The following is an 18,647-nucleotide window of genomic DNA, read 5'->3' on the forward strand; positions in this document are numbered from 1 at the left end:
TTAACCAGTTATAACTTCAAATGCTAATACTACGTATCAATGCTGAACTGTGCTAGGTCCCATAAGGAGCTGGGTGTGGAAAACGGGGGACGACAGAGTGGAGCTGGCAGCACAAAGTAGAGGAAGAAATTCCTCCTGTGGGACTTGGAGAGACCTTCCTGAGAAAGTGACCTTTGAGCTGGCTTTACTGACAGGTTGAATTTCAAATGCCTGAGTTGGAAACGTGGTGGAACAAAAGCTTCCAGGTGGAGTCAACAGCATGAGTACAGAATCAACTAAAGTTCAGGGTATGTTTGTAAACACAGCAGTCACGGATCCATAAGCATTCATGTGAAAGGTAAGTGTATAAAAATAGTGTGAGGTCAAGAATACCAGGAGATCTTACTGTCTTCGATAGGATTTCAGAATTCTCAAAATCTCAGAGTGTAAGGGGACGATACCACAATGCTCATGCAACCAGTCAGAACGAAAGAAATGTATTCTGTTGCCTACTGTAACCGTTAGGGGCAAAAGACAAATTTCTTCTTCCACCATTTTGTGTTCTGGCATCAAAAACTTTGAATTGGACCACAAAGATATTCAATCCAGCACCATTAAAATGAGCAAAATAAAAATTTAAAAAACACATTATAAGCAATCACAATGCCAAACTGCAGACTGTCAAATAATTATAACATCCAAACCATGGAATACTGTTCCAACAGTTCACATTATAGAAGAATACTTAATGCAACAAGACTGTTCAGATATGTTAAGTGGGGAAAAATATTTTATCAAACACTACATACAGAATTAATATGTGTGTATATGCATGTGTGTATGTGTACATAAAAAAAGATTATACTCAAGGCATTAGCGGCAGTTATTGCCAGATAGGTTAAAAAAAAAAATTTACAAGTACGTTTCTTTCTTTTGTTTGTTTGTGCTTTAAACCTTTAGTACAGAGAACATGTATTACTTTTGTAAAGTAAAAATATATCTATGTACTTAATGTATGTACAAGCCTAAATTCTGAATTCTTTACCTGGAGAAAGTGAACTTAAAGGAGACACCAAGATTCAGATGTTTACTCAGAACAAAAATGAGTAAATGAATGAATAAATACCCTCTTGTTCTGAAACAAAAGCTCCCATTGTCAAAAACCCAGTCTCCTGGACAATTCACTCAAAGCCTCCTGAAATCAATCATCAAAATGTAAATTCATTTCATTCTGAGACCATTCTTCTGCTATCTTCAACATTTCAGTGAAAATACATGCAATGTTGAATTTTAGCACAATAAAATTTTGTATAATATATATATTTTAAGTAACTGGAGAAAAGAATAAAATTTTTAATTTCTTTTGGACATTAGTTCACAAGGACACTTCAAAGATTTTATTTATTTATTTATTTGACAGAGAGAGAGAGAGAGAGAGAGAGAGAGAGGGAACACAAGCAGGTGTGGGGGGGCAGAGAAGAAGGCTTCCTGCTGAGCAGGGAGCCCAATGCTGGGCTTGATCCCAAGACCCTGGGATCATGACCTGAGCCAAAGGCAGATGCTTAATGACTGAGCCACCCAGGTGCCCCTCACAAGGACACTTCAAAACAAATGATTACTGGGGCGCCTGGGTGGCTCAGTGGGTTAAAGCCTCTGCCTTCAGCTCAGGTCATGATCCCAGGGTCTGGGATCCAGCCCCACATCAGGCTCTCTGCTCACAGCAGGGAGCCCGCTTCCCCCTCTCTCTCTGCCTGCCTCTCTACCTACTTGTGATCTCTGTCTGTCAAATAAATAAAATCTTTTAAAAAAAATGATTACTTCATTGAAGCCACAACTAATTGACCTCAGGTTATTAGTTATATTTAAGATGTAACTGATAAGAGAGCAAACTTCATACAATTTTGAATAATGCCTTAAAGACGGCCGGGAGGTAAGGTTGGGCGTGGGTAGTGGTATGTAGCTGAGCACCATAGAACCTGTCTCACTGGATAAAGATGGGCCTCTCCATGCTAAGCCTGTAAGTTAATCTTGCTTTACCCTCTCCCCACAAGTAAATAGGGTGTGGCCCAATTTGCTTCCCTTCACCTAACATTTATCTTTATGGGAAGTGAAGGGAAGGGTAATAGTGATTGTAAAAACAAAATCAGCTCTAACCCAGCAGAAATGTGTGTCCACATTTCTGCAATGTAGTCATGAACCAATGATACCAGTCAACAGATGATACCAGGACTTGATGCCAGTAGACCTCTGACCCAGCAGAGCTGAGAGAACACACATGGGTTTACATTTACAAAAGGTGTATCCAGTCCTGTCCCTGGCTTGCTGCTCTTTCTGTGAGGCACAGTACATGAGAACCACTTGAGGAAGATTGTTAAAATACCGATGCCAGAGCCGCATCAACAGAGATTACCTTTCCATTGGTGTTTGGCGATGCTGATATTTTCTAAGAGTCCCAGAGGACTATAACTTTTAGGCAAGGCTGAGAATCCTGATTCAGTGCTAGGACTATGTCTCTTCATATCTCAGCCATTAATGTCTAATTCTTTTTAAGCAAATTTTATAGTTTGATTCCACAGATCTTCAAGGAAAGTCTAAAATTATCCAGACAACCCAGGGCAACACCAGCATTTCCATTTCAAGCATGACACTCCAGCCTTCCTCACTGTCCCTGACTTTCTCTAGGAGCAGCTCTGAATATGGAGTTTTGGCTATTGAAGAACAGGTGGCCAACACCAAAAATTCACTCTAGTTGGAGATTTCAGAGGGAGAGAATTTATCTAAAACTCGGACATTTCAGGACTCCTCCCCCATTCTGCTCTTCTCCTGTAACTAACAGGTACAGCAGTTCCTCCTACCCCACAGAGGACACAGTCCAAGACCCCAGTGGATGCCTGACACCACAGATAGTACCTAACCCTGCATATACTGTTTCTGTCCTCCTGTACATGCATACCTATGATAAAGTGTAATTTATAAATTACACACAGTAAGAGATCAACAAGAACTGATAATACAATGGACCAATTATAGTAATATACTATAATAAAAGTCATTTGAATGGGGTCTCTCTCTCTCCCTCTCAAAATATTGTGCTGTACTTACGCTTTCTCTTGTTCTGACGTGAGATGATACAATGCTTATGTGATGAGACAAAGTGAAGTGAATGACTCAGGCCTTCCTTGTGATGCAGGATTAAGCTGTTAGGGACTTCCTGACAACACATCAGAAGGCAGATCACCTGCTTCTAGACCACAGCTGAACTCAAGTAACTGCCACTTTGGAAAGCAAAACCATGGATGAGGGGATCTACCGTATTATCAGTCTCCATTTGACGCCTCCCCGTGTGGCTGGAGGCTCAGCCTGACACCGTCATCTGTGCCCTGTGGAAACCCTCTTATCCTGAGGGGATATGTATTATTTATCCTGTGCCTTGAACAATCCTTTTACCTCCTCTGCAATAACTAAAACCTGTCTCTTCTTCCCTCAGGCCCCTCTCTCCTTAAACACCTCTCTGACAGAGTGATGGAATGCAGTAGCTCTTACACTTTGCCATCACCCTCTTTCATGAGCACACACCTACTGGAAACTGGAGGCATGTTGAGACACTCCTCAATTCCTGATTTGCAATCATTGTTCTCTGCCATCTCTTAAAAATGTCTGTTTTCTCAAACTTTACATTCACCACAACCATCACCTCTTCCCAGCCCATGACAGATGGTACAGATCTGTCATCTTCCACTACAGGACCAACCCCCAACATCCTTGATGATTTTAGCATCTTTAATCCAGTCTCTTCTATGTCCTAAAGGGGACAAAGATCATACAACCTTTTCAGAGCCCTAACCTCCAGGTAGAACCTGATCTTTTCAGTCAAGATCACTTTAATTTCCACTGTACTTCAACCACCCGTGGACAAGTTATCACCACATCTTGGGCCCTCAGTGGGAACAACTCGACTTTCACTGACTAACTCTGGAATTATCTTTTCCAGAATTCTTCCTATGGAATTCTCATGGTTTTCTTCACTAATGAGCTAAGCTTCTGCAAAACGAGTCTGATCATCTGCCCCACTTTCTCTCCAACCATTTATTATATAGTCCTTGGAGGCTGGAGAGCCAACTAATACAGTCACCAGAGAAACACAGCCCTGATTTTGTGTCCTATGTGTGGCACATGGTATGATCTTGGGAAAAATATTTTATTTACTGTTTTCCCTCTATAAAAGGGGAACAATGAAAATCTCAACTTCGTGACTGTTGCTGAAAGCATTGTGATCTAAAGCAACTGACATGTTTAACACAATAGCTCTCACACAATAAACTCTTAACACATGCTATATTTTCCTCTTGTTGGTGTTATTTTTCCATTATTCTCTTTCTGTACCCACACTCCCTTGGAATGCCTCTGTTGGAGTTCAGCAGTGACACCAAGTCAATGCACCAGTAGGTTTTAAGCCTCACCTGTCTCCAGGACTCTGACCTTCTTGGGCTCCTCTCTTATTTCCTCCCTGCTAACTGTCTGCCATCAAATTTTTTACTTCACCCTTCAAATACAGGCATTTGTTCTCTATAAAAGTACTCATTCCCTCTATTGGTTAAAATTATTATTCACAGGCACTTTGCATTTCCAACTCCCTGCTGGGATATCTTCATACAGCTAATTTCGCAGGAGCTCAGGCTAAATGCCTTGTCTCATACCCACACAACTTTTTCTTCTTCAATGAATAAGAGAACCATAGCATCCAACCTGTCGCCCCCTCTTAGGGGCCAATGATGTGTCTAATCCCACAACTTTTGCCTTTCCATTCACACTCATCTCCTTTCCATTCACAGACCATTTCTACTGCTCAGTTCCCCAGCACCTGTCTCAAGCAAAGCTTCTGATCCATCTTCTGTGTAACTTTGATACTGACCATGAATTATAGCTTCAAAGAACTATTCTAGAAACATGACTATTTCAGCCAGGAGTAACTTTCATGAGAAATAAACTCATTTTTATTGCCTTATTTCTAAAAACCATAGCTATTTGGAATGAATATGGGTTAGATAATTGACTTTTTTCTTGTTTGTTTTCAATCTAACATAAAACACTTCCATACATTCAACTATTTGCTATTTCTGTTCTCCCTCAGTAAGTGCCAAGTTAGCTCAATTTTAGTTAATTCTCAAGACAGACAAAAGCTATCTTCTGCAACAAGCAGATATGATTTCATGGGTCAAGAAATTTCTCTGTCCCTGGCTCACTGGCAATGAGATATTAGATCCAAGGTCCTCCCTCATATGATTATTTGAAAAAATAGGCAAAAGAATATTAATTTTGACAACTTGTCATAGTGAAATAATGGCTACAATCTTAATGTCAAATAATAGTAGATTGTTTAAATAACATGATATAGTCATATAATACAAAACCACAAAAATACTAAATTTAGCTTATTGACATGTTTTAAAATATAGAAAATACTACAGTTTAAGAGAAAACTACATTTTAAAACTTATACACAAGATGATTCCATTTTTCTTAATATGAAGAATATATATCAAGGTTAGCAGAGGTAGTCTAAGAGATGAAATCATGGGAATTTTTCTTTTTGTTTGACCGTATTTTCCATATGTTCTACAATGAAAATTATTAAATTATAGGAAAGGAAAAAAAAGAATTTTCATCTTAGAAATACTATCCCCCCTCTCAAAAAAGTAATGCGTAGGCCTTAAGTATAGATTTCTATTGGTCCATGTTTAAAATTAATATAAATAAGTCTATCCAACATTTGTGAAAAGCATATTTTGATGGACTCCTGGGAAAAAGAGGATATGACTTTCTGAAGACACTGGAAATAAGGGAAGTAAAGCCACCAATGAAAGACTGGGCTGCTCAGAGAAAGGATAAAAATGCCAGCTTCCCCACTTAGTAATCTTGCCTAGAGAGAGTCTGCCACCCATTTACAGCTGACCTTAAAAAAAAAAAATGCAAAATTAGAGGTCTCTGCCAAATAGGCTGTTATTCTCTCAACATCCATGACAACTCTACCTGCATAATAAAATAGGTCATGATGATTCACAGGGAAATCAAATTTATATTTTTGCCACTAACATATTCCTGGAGAAATTTAAAGCTCTCAAAATTTGGTCATGGGTTCTGTGCTACCATGCCTCATGAATTTCTAATGAGAGAAATATAATTCAACAATTTGAAGCCAAGTTTAAAATAACTGTTTAAAATAAATATAACATTTTTAAGGAAAAATCTAGAATTTCCTACCTGTCAAACTTTGTGTATAATCCCACAAACTATTTCCTGTTATACTACCTCAACATGCAATTTTATCCTACTCTTGCCCATCAAGGCTCGGAAGAAAACTGATGCACCTAAGTAGCTCCAAGAGAAAAACTTTTAAAGGAATTTTTCAAATAAAAATGCTTGGCTCCCTTAGTCCTTCCCACTGGTCAGCTCTTACCATTTTTTTCTAATACACATGGCATTAATTTTACTGTATCCTCTAAAGTAAAAATTAAGTAATGGTTTTAGAATGAAACTTAGTCTTCTTTTGAATAATGTTATATTTAAAAAAAAAAAAAAAAAACGCCTACAACTATGGAAAAGATTGCTCTCAAATACCCAAAAATTCATTGGCAAAAGCAGCCATACATTTGACCTACATATCTGAACAATAACCAGTAAGTTGCTGCTTGCTTGAAATACTTCCTAAATGGTGCCATGTTTCCAAAAAACAAAAAACAAAAAAACCTGAAGAGTATACTTTAAACAATATTGAGAGATCCTAGGGCACACAGTGTCCCATTTGGCCCAGAGCGATCACACTTAATTGGAAAGAGAGAGAGTTCCACCTCACACCAATAACACACATCATGTTTACAGAAAACCAAGGCAAGGCGGTGAAGGACCACTGCTTGGCATTCTGCTTTTACTCACTCCTAAAAAACTGTGGCAGCTTTTAAAATTCTTTGAGGCTTTTAATTCTTCAACCTGGAACCACCACGGTAATTGGCACATTTGTCAAATTTAAGGACTAAAAAATTAAAAGAACCAGGCTGTTCACTGTGTTTGCTGTGAATTGCTAGGTCTGTCCTAGCAACACAATGATAATGTAAGTGTTCCTTTTTAAAATTCCAAGAAATATGGCTTGTATTCTACTTGCAAAGGAAGAAAGAAGCACTGAAGTCATCATTTATTTGGTCATTCTTGAGAGAGTAGCAAGACGCATAACTTCTCAGGGATCTCAATCTCCTTAGTTCCCCCAGCCAATCCTCCATTCCAGTCCACCTTGACCTTACAATTTTGGGCTAAGTGAGGTTCTAGCTCGCTCCCTGCTTCCAGTTTCTCTTAATTCTCTTCCATTCCACACACTGTTTTCATACTAAGTTTTCTATAACACTATCTTCTGTATTCTGGTCATTTGACTTTCCCTTAGGTTAGTTAAGACTGGATTTGCACTGCTTACTCAAGGTGTGTTCTCCCATATAATTCCCGCACTTCTTTCTTCATGTTAGCTAATCATCAACTGGCACCTTTTTCCCTAATACTAAGAGAGAACCCAGCCCATCTCTGTGCCAGATACCCTCCTCTGTGCCATCTAGGTCCCCCCAGATCCCAGCTCAGTTTGCTTTACATAGAGGAAACAATCATAGGGCTCTGAGTAGAGCAGCTTTCCTTGGAGAAGGTTGAGGGTGAGCAAGAATAAAAACATCTGAATAAACCCAAACACCAGGAGGAAAAATTCTATAGACACTGGGCCTGGCATGCTATGTTGAGCTGCTTCCGTTCAACTCAACTTTTCAAAATTGATCTTTTTGATCCATTACAGTTTAACGAACCAAAAGGAGAGATAAAAATTCTTTTTATTAACTTAAAACATGACTTTTACTTTAAAACTAATATAAACATGTCATGTAGTAAAATGAAAAATGTGCGCTCCTTTTTAAAGATAAAAGATATTTTCTAAAAAAGATCCAGCCTGGAGAAGACAGCACTGGGCTGTACAAAGCATTTGGGGGTACGTGTTCCCACTCTTCTGATTGATACCTCAAAAGCAGCAGCCCTGGGAGTCTAAAGAACGTTTAGGAGTATGTCAGAAAAGGGGTGTGGAGGAGGTGCTATGCTGGCAGAAACCTCAGAGCACTTAGGTAGAAAATCTCTCGGTATCTTGAGACTTTTGCCTACTGTTTATACCAAACATACATAACCAGCTCTAAATCTTTCCAGATGATACCTTATCCCTGTTATATTTCATGTCTCCTTTGCATTCATTACCTCTTTTCTATGTCCCAGCCGAGTAAAAATTCATTACTAAGGGTTGATGAGGATGAGGATGGTTATGGTGATTAATTTATGTCAGCCTAATTGGACTAAGGAATATCCATGTAGCAGGCAAAACATTACTTCTTGGTGTGCCTGTGAGGCTGTTTCTGCAGGAAATCAGCATTGGAATCAGTAGACTGAGGAAAGAAGATCCACCCTGCCCAAAGGTGTGGGGGGTGTGGGGGTGGCCATCATACAATCCTTTGAATAATACCTACAGGCTGAGAAAGGAAGAATTTTCTCTCTCTTCTTGGGCTAGGATGTGTATCTTCTGCCCTCAGAGCAGGGAGCTCCTCATTCTTTGGCCTTTGGACTTGGATGGAATTCTGCCATTGGCCTTTCTGGTTCTCCAGCCTGCAGACAGCATAGTGTGGCAGATCTCAGCCCCCACAATCATGTAAGCCAATCCCTGCAACACATCTCTGCTTATGAAGACAGGCAGATAGGCAGATAGACTAAACAGACTAGAGAGATAGTAAGTACCTGGTAGACTGATAGATCAATAGATCAATAGATATATTATTGGTTCTGTTTCTCTGGAGAGCACTAATAAAATTAAGATGATGGTAATAATGCTGGTAATGGATAGATTCCACCCTTTCCAATTTTCAAGACATTATGATAAATATTACCAATTTATTCACAGGTATATATATGTATATATGCATACACATACCTATATACAAATATACCTTTACATAGAAAGAACCTATATTCATACCTCTCTGTATATTATATGTAGATATTACCATGCTGTCTTAGCAGTTATCATGTCAGGCTTATTTATGGTGGAGGGACTTCATTCCTAACCTAGAAATGAGGAAATGAAAGGAGACAGGTTGTGTAAGCTGTCCCTAGGTAGGACAGAGTCCATGACTAAACGTCTGCTGCCCTTGTCGTTTGTCTACAACTCTGCTATTTTTTGTTTCCTCAACATGTTTAGCTTTTATCACAGAATACTGGTGTGCAGACATTTTGTAAATGTTCCCATGTAATTTCACATTTTATCCCAAACTAGACTATAGCTTTCTGATGATAACCTGTTATTATCCCGTTCAATTTTCTGCCTATTGTTGTTGTAAGAGTCATGACTTTTAAAAAACAATACTGTTTGAGATCCTAAAATTGATTACTAAGGAAATAAGCTGAAAATGCAGCCATAAATAAGTAGATATATTTACTGAAAGCAAAAGAAGAAGAAGAACAAGAACAAGAAGATAAGAAGAAAGACAAAGATGAGGACAAAGAAGAAGAAACAGAAGGAAGAAAGAGGAAAAGGAGGAGGAGAGAGGACAGGGACTGTTCTACCCTTCCCAGACCTCTCCCTAGCTAGAAAATCTCTCTCTCTCTCTCTCTCTCTCTCTCTCTCTCTCTCACACACACACACACACACACACAATGCCAATGCCTTAGGGAATGGGAAAAACTTGGTCCAGACAATGTTTGGACCAACTAGGGAGGTCATTGTCAGTTGTTTACTCACAGAAAGCTGTGAGTGAAAAACCACAGACACAGAGCACTTTGAGCTAGAAGTCGAATGACAGTGCTGATTGTCTGATCAGCATTCATTTCCTTTCTTCCCTGGAAGAACCCTGACAGTGTTAAGATACCTATGAGGGAACGGCAGGTGGGCTGAAGAGAAAGCATAAGCAGACATCTTGGAACGGCCCCCCCCACCCCTGTGTGACACCTTGGAACGGCATCCCCTACCCCTGTGTGACGTTCTTCCAGGGATCTCCCAACTATCTTAATGTTAATATATTGCTAGAGGGGAAAACAACCTTAACTTGACAATGGCAAGGCCCTCATTATCTTGTAGGTCCTCTTTAGCCTATGAAAGTTCTTTGGAAACCTCCCTTTTCCTTACTTCCCCCAACTCCCTATTATATAATCAGCCACGCCTCAAGACCCCTACTTAGCTCTCTTTCTGCCCCTGGGTCCAGTTCCTGGGCTTTAATTAACCACCATTTTGCACCAAAGACCTCAAGAATTATTTCTTGGTCCTTGTCTCTGGACTTCACCCCACCAACCCTCACCTATGTACCAAAGCCCCATCAGTACCCGCTATCACCCCACGAATCTCATGTGAATTGGAAAAAATTAACCAGATTCCAGGCACAGAGAAAAAAAATCCCAATTTCTAAGATAGTGGTTTTCACCAGATGTTATCATTTTCCTAATGGAGTTTTGGAAATGTGTGAGAGCCTTTTCTGGTCATCACAATAGCATGTGCTTTGAGCATTTGGTGCCCCAAATCCAGAGAATCTAAATGAGCTGCAGTGAATAGGACCTCCTATAAAACCAGGAATTAGCCACTCAAGATGATGACAGTGGGCCTTTGAAAAATACTAGTCTAATCAATGGCCAAATTCTTTGGCAATGTCAAAACTACTTGAGTAGGCACTTAACCAATGATACACAAATGTCAAATCTGCACATGAAAAGATAGTCAACATCATTAGCTATTAGGAATGCAAGTTAGAGCTGTGATGAGATTCCAGCACACACCTACTGGAATGGCTATAACAAAAAATTCTGACAATATCAAGTGAAGGTAAGGATAAAGAGCCACTAGAATTTTCACACATTGCGGATGGGAATGCCAAATGGTTCTTCTACTGTGAGAAAACAGTTTGGCAATTTCTTATAGAAGTAAAAATACACTTCTCTGACCCAGAAAGTCCTCTCCTGGTTATTAACCCTAGAGAAAGAGGGGCTTACATTCACACAAAAGTCTGTGCACTGTTGTTTGTAACAGCTCTATTCATAATAGCCCCAAACTAGAGACAACCCAAATGCCTTTCAGTAGGTGAATGGTTAAAAAAAACTGAAACAACTAGGGGCACTTGGGTGGCTCAGTAGGTTAAGCGTCTGCCTTCAGCTCACGTCATGATCCCGGGGCCCTGGGATGGAGCCCCACATTGAGTCCCGCATGAGGCACCCTGCTTAGCAAGGAGTATGCTTCCTCCTCTCCCTCAGCCCCTCTCCACTGCTTGTACACGCTCCCCTCTCTCTCTCTCTCTCTCAAATAAATGAATAAAATCTTAAAAAAAAAAAAAACCCTGAAACATCTGCACAGTGCAATCTTATGTAACAGTAAAGGAACAAAGTATTGGTCTATTGAGGCATGCAAACCCTTGGATGGATCTTCAAGGCTTTATGCTGAGTGAAAGAAGCCAGTCTCAAAAGGTTAGATGCTATACCATTCTACTGGTATGACATTCTTAAAAAGACGTAACTGTAGTTTCAGAGAACATATCCACTGATCTACTCTGCTGCCAGGGGTTAAGAGGAAAGAAAGATGTAACTACAAAAGGGCAATTCTGAAACCACATACTGTATCCCCACAAGGGAATTTTTGAAAGGGATTGAGCCATTCTGTACCCCAATAGCAGTGTATACAAATCTATAGATGTGTTACAATTTATAGAACTGTATCTAAAAAAGTCAATTATACTGTATACTAATTTAAAATAAGAGTGGGCGCCTGGGTGGCTCAGTCGGTGAAGCATCCAACTCTTGATTTTGGCTCAGGTCATGATCTCATGAGAGATTCTCTCTCCCTCTGTTTGGTCCCTCCGTTCCTCCTTATCGCACTGACATGCTCACTCTCTCTCAATAAAATAAATAAAATAATAAGAAAAATAATTACCAGACATATTTATTCAATAACTTTTCACTCTGCAGGAGGATTCTCAGAAACAAATTCAGGTTATTTAGCAAAGAATAAATGCATTTGTTAGAAAGGAATAGCATAAAAGAAAAATCCACTGGGAGATTTGAGTGGGGAGAAATCATTTCTGGATAAAATGAGGACACAGTTAAAAGGTAGACTGGATCTTGGGCGATTGGTAGATTTTTAAATTTTTTTTCATTTTTATAACATTATTAGTACAACAGAATTAATATCTGCCATGTAACACAGTCCAAGAATACTTAAGTATATAACTAAATGGTGAAAGCCACACAAACACACACATACACACAAATACAACCCTATCACTGCTAATCCCACTCCCCATGGTAACCATTGTTAACTTGGATAGCTTGGTTTATATCCTCCCAAACGTTTATATATATATATATATATATATATATATATATATATGAAGAATAATAGTTTATTGGCCAGACTGAACTCAGTAAAAATGATTTTATTTTATGGGCATGAAATGATTGTATTTTTATCCAATGCCTATAACCATACTCTCTCAGATTTTTATCACCCTTAAAAACCAGCTTCAGAAGATTCCATAATTTTGGGTGCCTTTCAGCCACTATAACTAACTCACTAAGTTTATTTGGAGCAGCAGATTTTAGGGGGAAACCTGAAATGATCACATGTAATTCTGAACACATCAAAAATAATATATACTTGAAACTAATGTAACATTGTATGTTAATAATAGTTGAATAAAAAATAATTAAAATTTTAAAAACAAAATAAAAATTGCAAAAAATGCAAGAGTAGAAAAAAACAAATCTGTCTAGGTTAATATGATGTATATGCTGTCAAATATGCTTGTTTAGCTAAATTAATAATGTATGCATAGACTTTTGATTGTTTTTAATCTATACCACATAAGATTTACATATTCATCCTAAAACTTTATGGTGTCCCTATCAGAAAAATGGTTAATAACCTCACATTCAGGGCTACTTTATGTCAAATGTATATACAAGCATAATGCTTCTGTTTTATTTTTTAACAAAAATGGAATATACAGAAGATCTGTTATTTTCATATTTCTTTTTCCTTACTTAACAATATGCTATTGATGAGTTGTCACTGTAACTCAATCTTTTTTTTAATGACCTATTGTTAACCTGCCACACAATAATAAGCATTTAGATTGTTTCTAGTTTTTGCCATTATAAAATATTGTTACAGGGAAGGTTTATATACTTTGTGTATTAGTTTCCTAGGGCTGCCATAAAAATTAGTGCAAATAGTGTCTTAAAACAAAAAGTGTATATATTCCCTCATAGTTCTGGAAGCCCAAAGTCCAAAATGAAGCCATTGGCGGGGCCACACGGTCTCTGAAGGCTCTAGGGGCAAGCCTTGCTTCTTCCAACTCCTGATGGGTCCGGGTGCTGCTGTTTGTGGGAACAGAATGCCAATGTCTGCCTCCATCTTCAGATGGTTTTCTCCCATGTCTGTCTTCTACTTTCCTTAGGATGCTTGTCCTTGAGTTCAGACCTTAATCCAGGATGATATCATCTTAAATTCCCTAATATAATTATACCCACAAAGACCTTTGTTTCACATAAGATCAAATTCACAGGTTCTGGCTGGCCATATCTTTTGGGAGCACAAGGCACCATTTAACTCACTAGACTTTAGAACAGGAGCAAGGAGCCTGTAAGATTTTGTTGAAAGTGGCCCAACTACACTATAAAGTACTTAACTTCAAAATGTGATAGATACTTCACCAACTCTGGATATTATTGGTTTCTTTCATGTTTGTGATAAAAATGGTTAAAATGGTGCCTTGTTTTAATTTGTAGTTCTTTGATAATTAATGAGAATAAACACCTTTTTGCATCCTCATTGGCATTTTCTATTTCTTCTGGCTCATGCCCTTTATTTATTTCGTGTGTGTGTGTGTGTGTTTTAAATTTCATTTTACTCATTTTTACTCATTGATTTGTAATTGCTCTTGATTGATAAGACTTGGATATATGCAAGAAAAACAAGTGAAGATTTTGAATGTTGACCTTTCCCTCCTTCTGGGGGCTCTGGGTATGAACAATTCAGATCTGGAATTTGGGTAAGGAGCTATGGCTTCCCACTGTAGAAAGTTTGGTCACCAGAACTAAGGTTGGTTTGTTGGTTATTTAGCTGGTTTCATTGTTCAGATCAAGGACCACTCTAAGCAGTGGCCCCTCTCCACTAAGCAGTATAACATAATAGCTAAAATCACAGGTTCTGAGTCAAATACGCTTTCAAGACAAGACTGTGCCAGTTCCACACTGTGCTCCTGGGACAAGTTGACCTTGCACAGTTTGTTTCCTCATTTGCAAAATAAGAAATATATAAAAATAAAATACTGAAAACCCTTTGCACCCATTTTTCAGTAGAGAATGCTCTCTCTTGTCTCTTCCCCATCAAGTGTCAGAACCAAGAGAGGATTTCCTGAATATTTTGAGTGGCCACCATCTGCTCTCTCACCTCTAATAATCTCTATTTCCTCATCCTGTTTTACTTTCTTTTCCCATTATTGTTACCTGAAATTACCTTGTCTATTTATTTATTTAATGGATTATAGTCAGCCCTCTTGTCACTGTCCCCTGTGATGCTAGTCCCATGAAGACTGTGACTTAGTTGGTTACATCCACTCTACATTCTCAAGACTTTCCTGATATACAGTAGATGTTCAAAAGATCTTTATAAGCAGATGAATGAATTATTAATAAGTGAAAGGAAGTAGCCTTATACATATCAAGTGTTCAAAAATGATAATGAGAATCAATATCTAAATCTCTATGACTCTGCTTGTTCAATTAATTAAGAAGCCCATTAGACCAAGGTTGCTTTGGTGCATTAGCAGCCTCTGTAAGCCAACCAAAACCTAAACCTGTAATGCCTCAAGGTTAAGAAATGGAAAGCCATCAAAAAGAACAAAATCTTGCCATTTGCAATGACATAGATGGAACTAGAGGGTATTATGCTAAGGGAAATAAGTCAATCAGAGAAGACAATTATCATATGATCTCACTGATATGAGGAATTTGAGAAACAAGGCAGAGGATCACTGGGGAAGAGAGGAGAAAATGAAACAAGTCAAAAACAGAGAGGGAGACAAACCATAAGAGACTCTTAATCTCGGGAAACAAACTGAGGGTTGCTGGAGGGGAGCGGGGTGGGAGGGCTCAGGTGGTGGAGTGATGAACATTGGGGAGGGTATTGCTATGGTAGGTGCTGTGAATTGTCTAAGACTGATGAATCACAGACCTGTATTACTGAAACAAATAATACATTATATGTTAATTTAAAAAAGAAAAGAAATGGAAAACTAAGGACAACCAATCACATAGCGCCAACTAGTTTCCCATACAAAGCAACTGTTTAAGCTTTAACCAGACAAATATGTTCTGGCTTTCTTCTGCCTCATCCTATAAAAGTCTCTCCCTAGCTCCTGTGGGCAGAATCCCACTAACCACTTCCAGTTTGTCACTTCCCACTTCGAATCAATTTTTGCTCATCCTCAACATTTTAATATGCCTCAGTTGATCTTTCAACACACTATATTCTGTGCTATAGAGAGAGAGTAGCTTGCTATCCAGTGTCTGTGCTGCCAAGTCCTCTTCTAGGCCAAATGTATTGTGCTGGCATTATCATAGTCACTCTCTGCTGAGCAAGTACTTTCTTATTTTCCAATGTTCTAGCTACCTTAAAGTGCAGAAGTGGTAGTTATTGTTCAGTTTTGGTCTAGAGGCAGTTAACATTTTAGCATGGCTGACCAGTTCAACATATAACTCACTACCGTGCAGAACGCATGCTGTTTGTACTACATTATGTCTGTTCTTTTCAACTGCATTTAATAGATCATTTTATAGGGTGTGGGCTGGAGGAAATACCTTCAGTGGTCAAAAGGTACGAACTTCCAGTGATAAGATTAATAAGATCTCCAGATGTATCATGCAGCATAGCAACTATAAAATAAATCAAAAGAGACTGGGAGATTTAAGGGCAGAATTAAAATATTAGTGCTCCTAATGACCATCTCTTGCTTGTTTAGGTCACTGAGTAAACCAGCTAGCATCCATTCCCTCATATGAAACCAAATTCATACTTCAGCACCATGCCAAAAAAAAATTTTCTAATTTGTGTTTTTGTTACTGATATTCATTTCATTCCATCTTTAAAACTGAGAGACACAATTGTCTCCACTCACACCATGCCAGAGTACTTTTTGTTTAGAAAGACGGGTGATCTCTGGTTTTAAGATCAGTGGGCCATTAACACAATTCAATAACATTCACTCATTTTAAATCCAACATGTTTATTCTTCTTGAGCTATTTTATTTGTGTTTGTTTGTTTTTAAATGGCAGCTCCCAGCATGATTTTCAGAGAAGAATGATTTAAAGTTCATAAAATGTCATCACACAGTACCACTTTCTCTAACAAATTACCCAGGAAACAAAGATGAAAGTCAAACATAAACCACTTAAACTTTTTTTATGTAACATGATCTAAAATTACTAGAAACATCAAATTTCCAAAGATCTCATACAATTTTGCTCACATCCTTTATTAGTGAAATTTTTATTGTTCAAAGATGAAAAGCATGTCAATCTTAAAAAACTTTTCAAATCGGTTTCATAGACTTTTGTGATTATTATACATCTTCTATTCCAACCAGATGTAAATTTCCAAAAGTAACTCTACTTTATTAACTTACATGACGGGACTATAGTTTTGTTTGTTCGTTTGTTTTGTTTTTGTTTTTGTTTTGAGACTCTCTCTGACTCGAGTTCTGATAAAACACATAAGTTACCTCCAACCAGAAGTTTCATTAATAAGAATTCCTCCAAAAGAACATTCTGAACATCTGATACATTACAATTTCTGTTACCACTTAAAATATATCCAGTTCCGTAAGAGAAAAAGAAATTTCAGATTCTAAGGGAACATGAAGCAAGGCTATAATGAGGTAAAAATGAAACAATGCATACACCAAGGACTCTGCCTATCTGCATAATATGTCCTCAAGCCTTTGTTAGTTTTTTTTATATTTATAACAAATAACACTTTTTTAAAACCTTTGTTAGTTTTGTCTAATTTCCTAATGTGAAAAGTAAATGTGCCTACTTACACATGTGACAAGAATTATAAAATAGAAAAAAAAATCAACTTTAGTGTTTGTATATAACAAAGATCAATTTGTTTGCTAGATGGGAAAATTAGGACTCTGAAAGAAGCAAAAGAAAATGGGATATGATACATGCCAAGAAGTTACAGTTTGAGGGGTGACTGGGTGGCACATCAGGTAAATATCTGACTCTTGGTTTTTGGTTTAGGTTGTGGTCTTGGGGTCATGAGATTGAGCCCCGTGTCAGGCTCTGCCCTCAGCATGGAGTCTGTTTCAGACTCCCTTTCCCTCTGCCCCTCCCTGCATTATGCTCTTTCTCTCTTATAAATAAGTATATCTTTAAAAAGAAAAGAAAGAAAAAAAGAAATTACAGTTTGGTAATGACAAAAAAAATCCAATAGACCTTTCTAAAGACATCTGAAAGCAGAGACCACAATGTCAGAAAAAGTGGCTTCCCAGACTTTTGGAATTCATGGATTAGTAGTTGTTTTTTAAGGATTCATCATCATTTGGGATACGTGGGTAGCTCAGTTGGTTAAGCATCTGCCTTCGGCTCAGGTCGTGATCCTGGGGTCCTGGGATCGAGTCCCACACCGGGCTCCCTACTCAGCAGGGATCCTATGTCTCCCTCTGCCTGCTGCTCCCCCTGCTTGTGCTGTCTCTCTCTATCCAACAAATAAATAAATAAAATCTTAAAAAAGAAAAGAATTCATCATCATTCATAAACATAAAAACCTTAAAAGCAAAACAGTGAGGAAGAATGCAATCTCCAAAAAAGGATAATCCATTAAATATACTTAATAAACAAATTATTTTTATGGAGATGACATTGTTCTTTTTCTTCTCATTTACTCTAGTAAGTAAAACCTTGTCACAGAGAAGCACTAATCCACAAACCATTTCTGGCCTTCAGTCTTCTAGAACATCATGAATGAAGGAGGCACTGCAGAGGCAGGCACTCCCTGACTCAAAGGATTGGATCTTCTTAAGGAGCCTCAATTTTTCTGACCATGTGTAAGAGAAAACCTCACTGGGAAGCCTTAACTCAGACTAGAACCGTATCAGAGAACAAATGTGTACTGGTGAGTTTTCAGAGGGCATATTCAATTGTCTAGTATGTTCTTTTACTCTGCCTCATTTTTTGGGTACTCGGGCCACATGCTAGGACCACAGCGGACCCTTGGCAGAATTCTGAGGGATTCAGGGAGTGAGGGGAGATGTGAACAAGCATTTTCTGAACACCACATGCATTGATCTAGGTGGTGTCATTATTTAACATCACACTAAATCATAAAAATATTATTAGATATTAGTAACAATATTTAGAAAGAACAAAGATTCACTGATGAGAAGTTGCCAAGGACAGCTCCACAGCTGGAAGGCATCAGAATTGTGATTCTATCTCGGAATCTAACATGACATTTTAAGCACTCACACTGGCAGCTTTGTTTTGACAATTGCCCACAAGTCTCCCCCATGATATTCATCAATCTCTTTTTTAGAATGATCTTTCCCCTTTCAGAATGTATCCC

Source organism: Enhydra lutris, unplaced genomic scaffold (genome assembly GCF_002288905.1).
Source record: "Enhydra lutris kenyoni isolate GAN:26980312 unplaced genomic scaffold, ASM228890v2 scaffoldscaffold28, whole genome shotgun sequence".
NCBI lineage: Eukaryota > Metazoa > Chordata > Mammalia > Carnivora > Mustelidae > Enhydra > Enhydra lutris.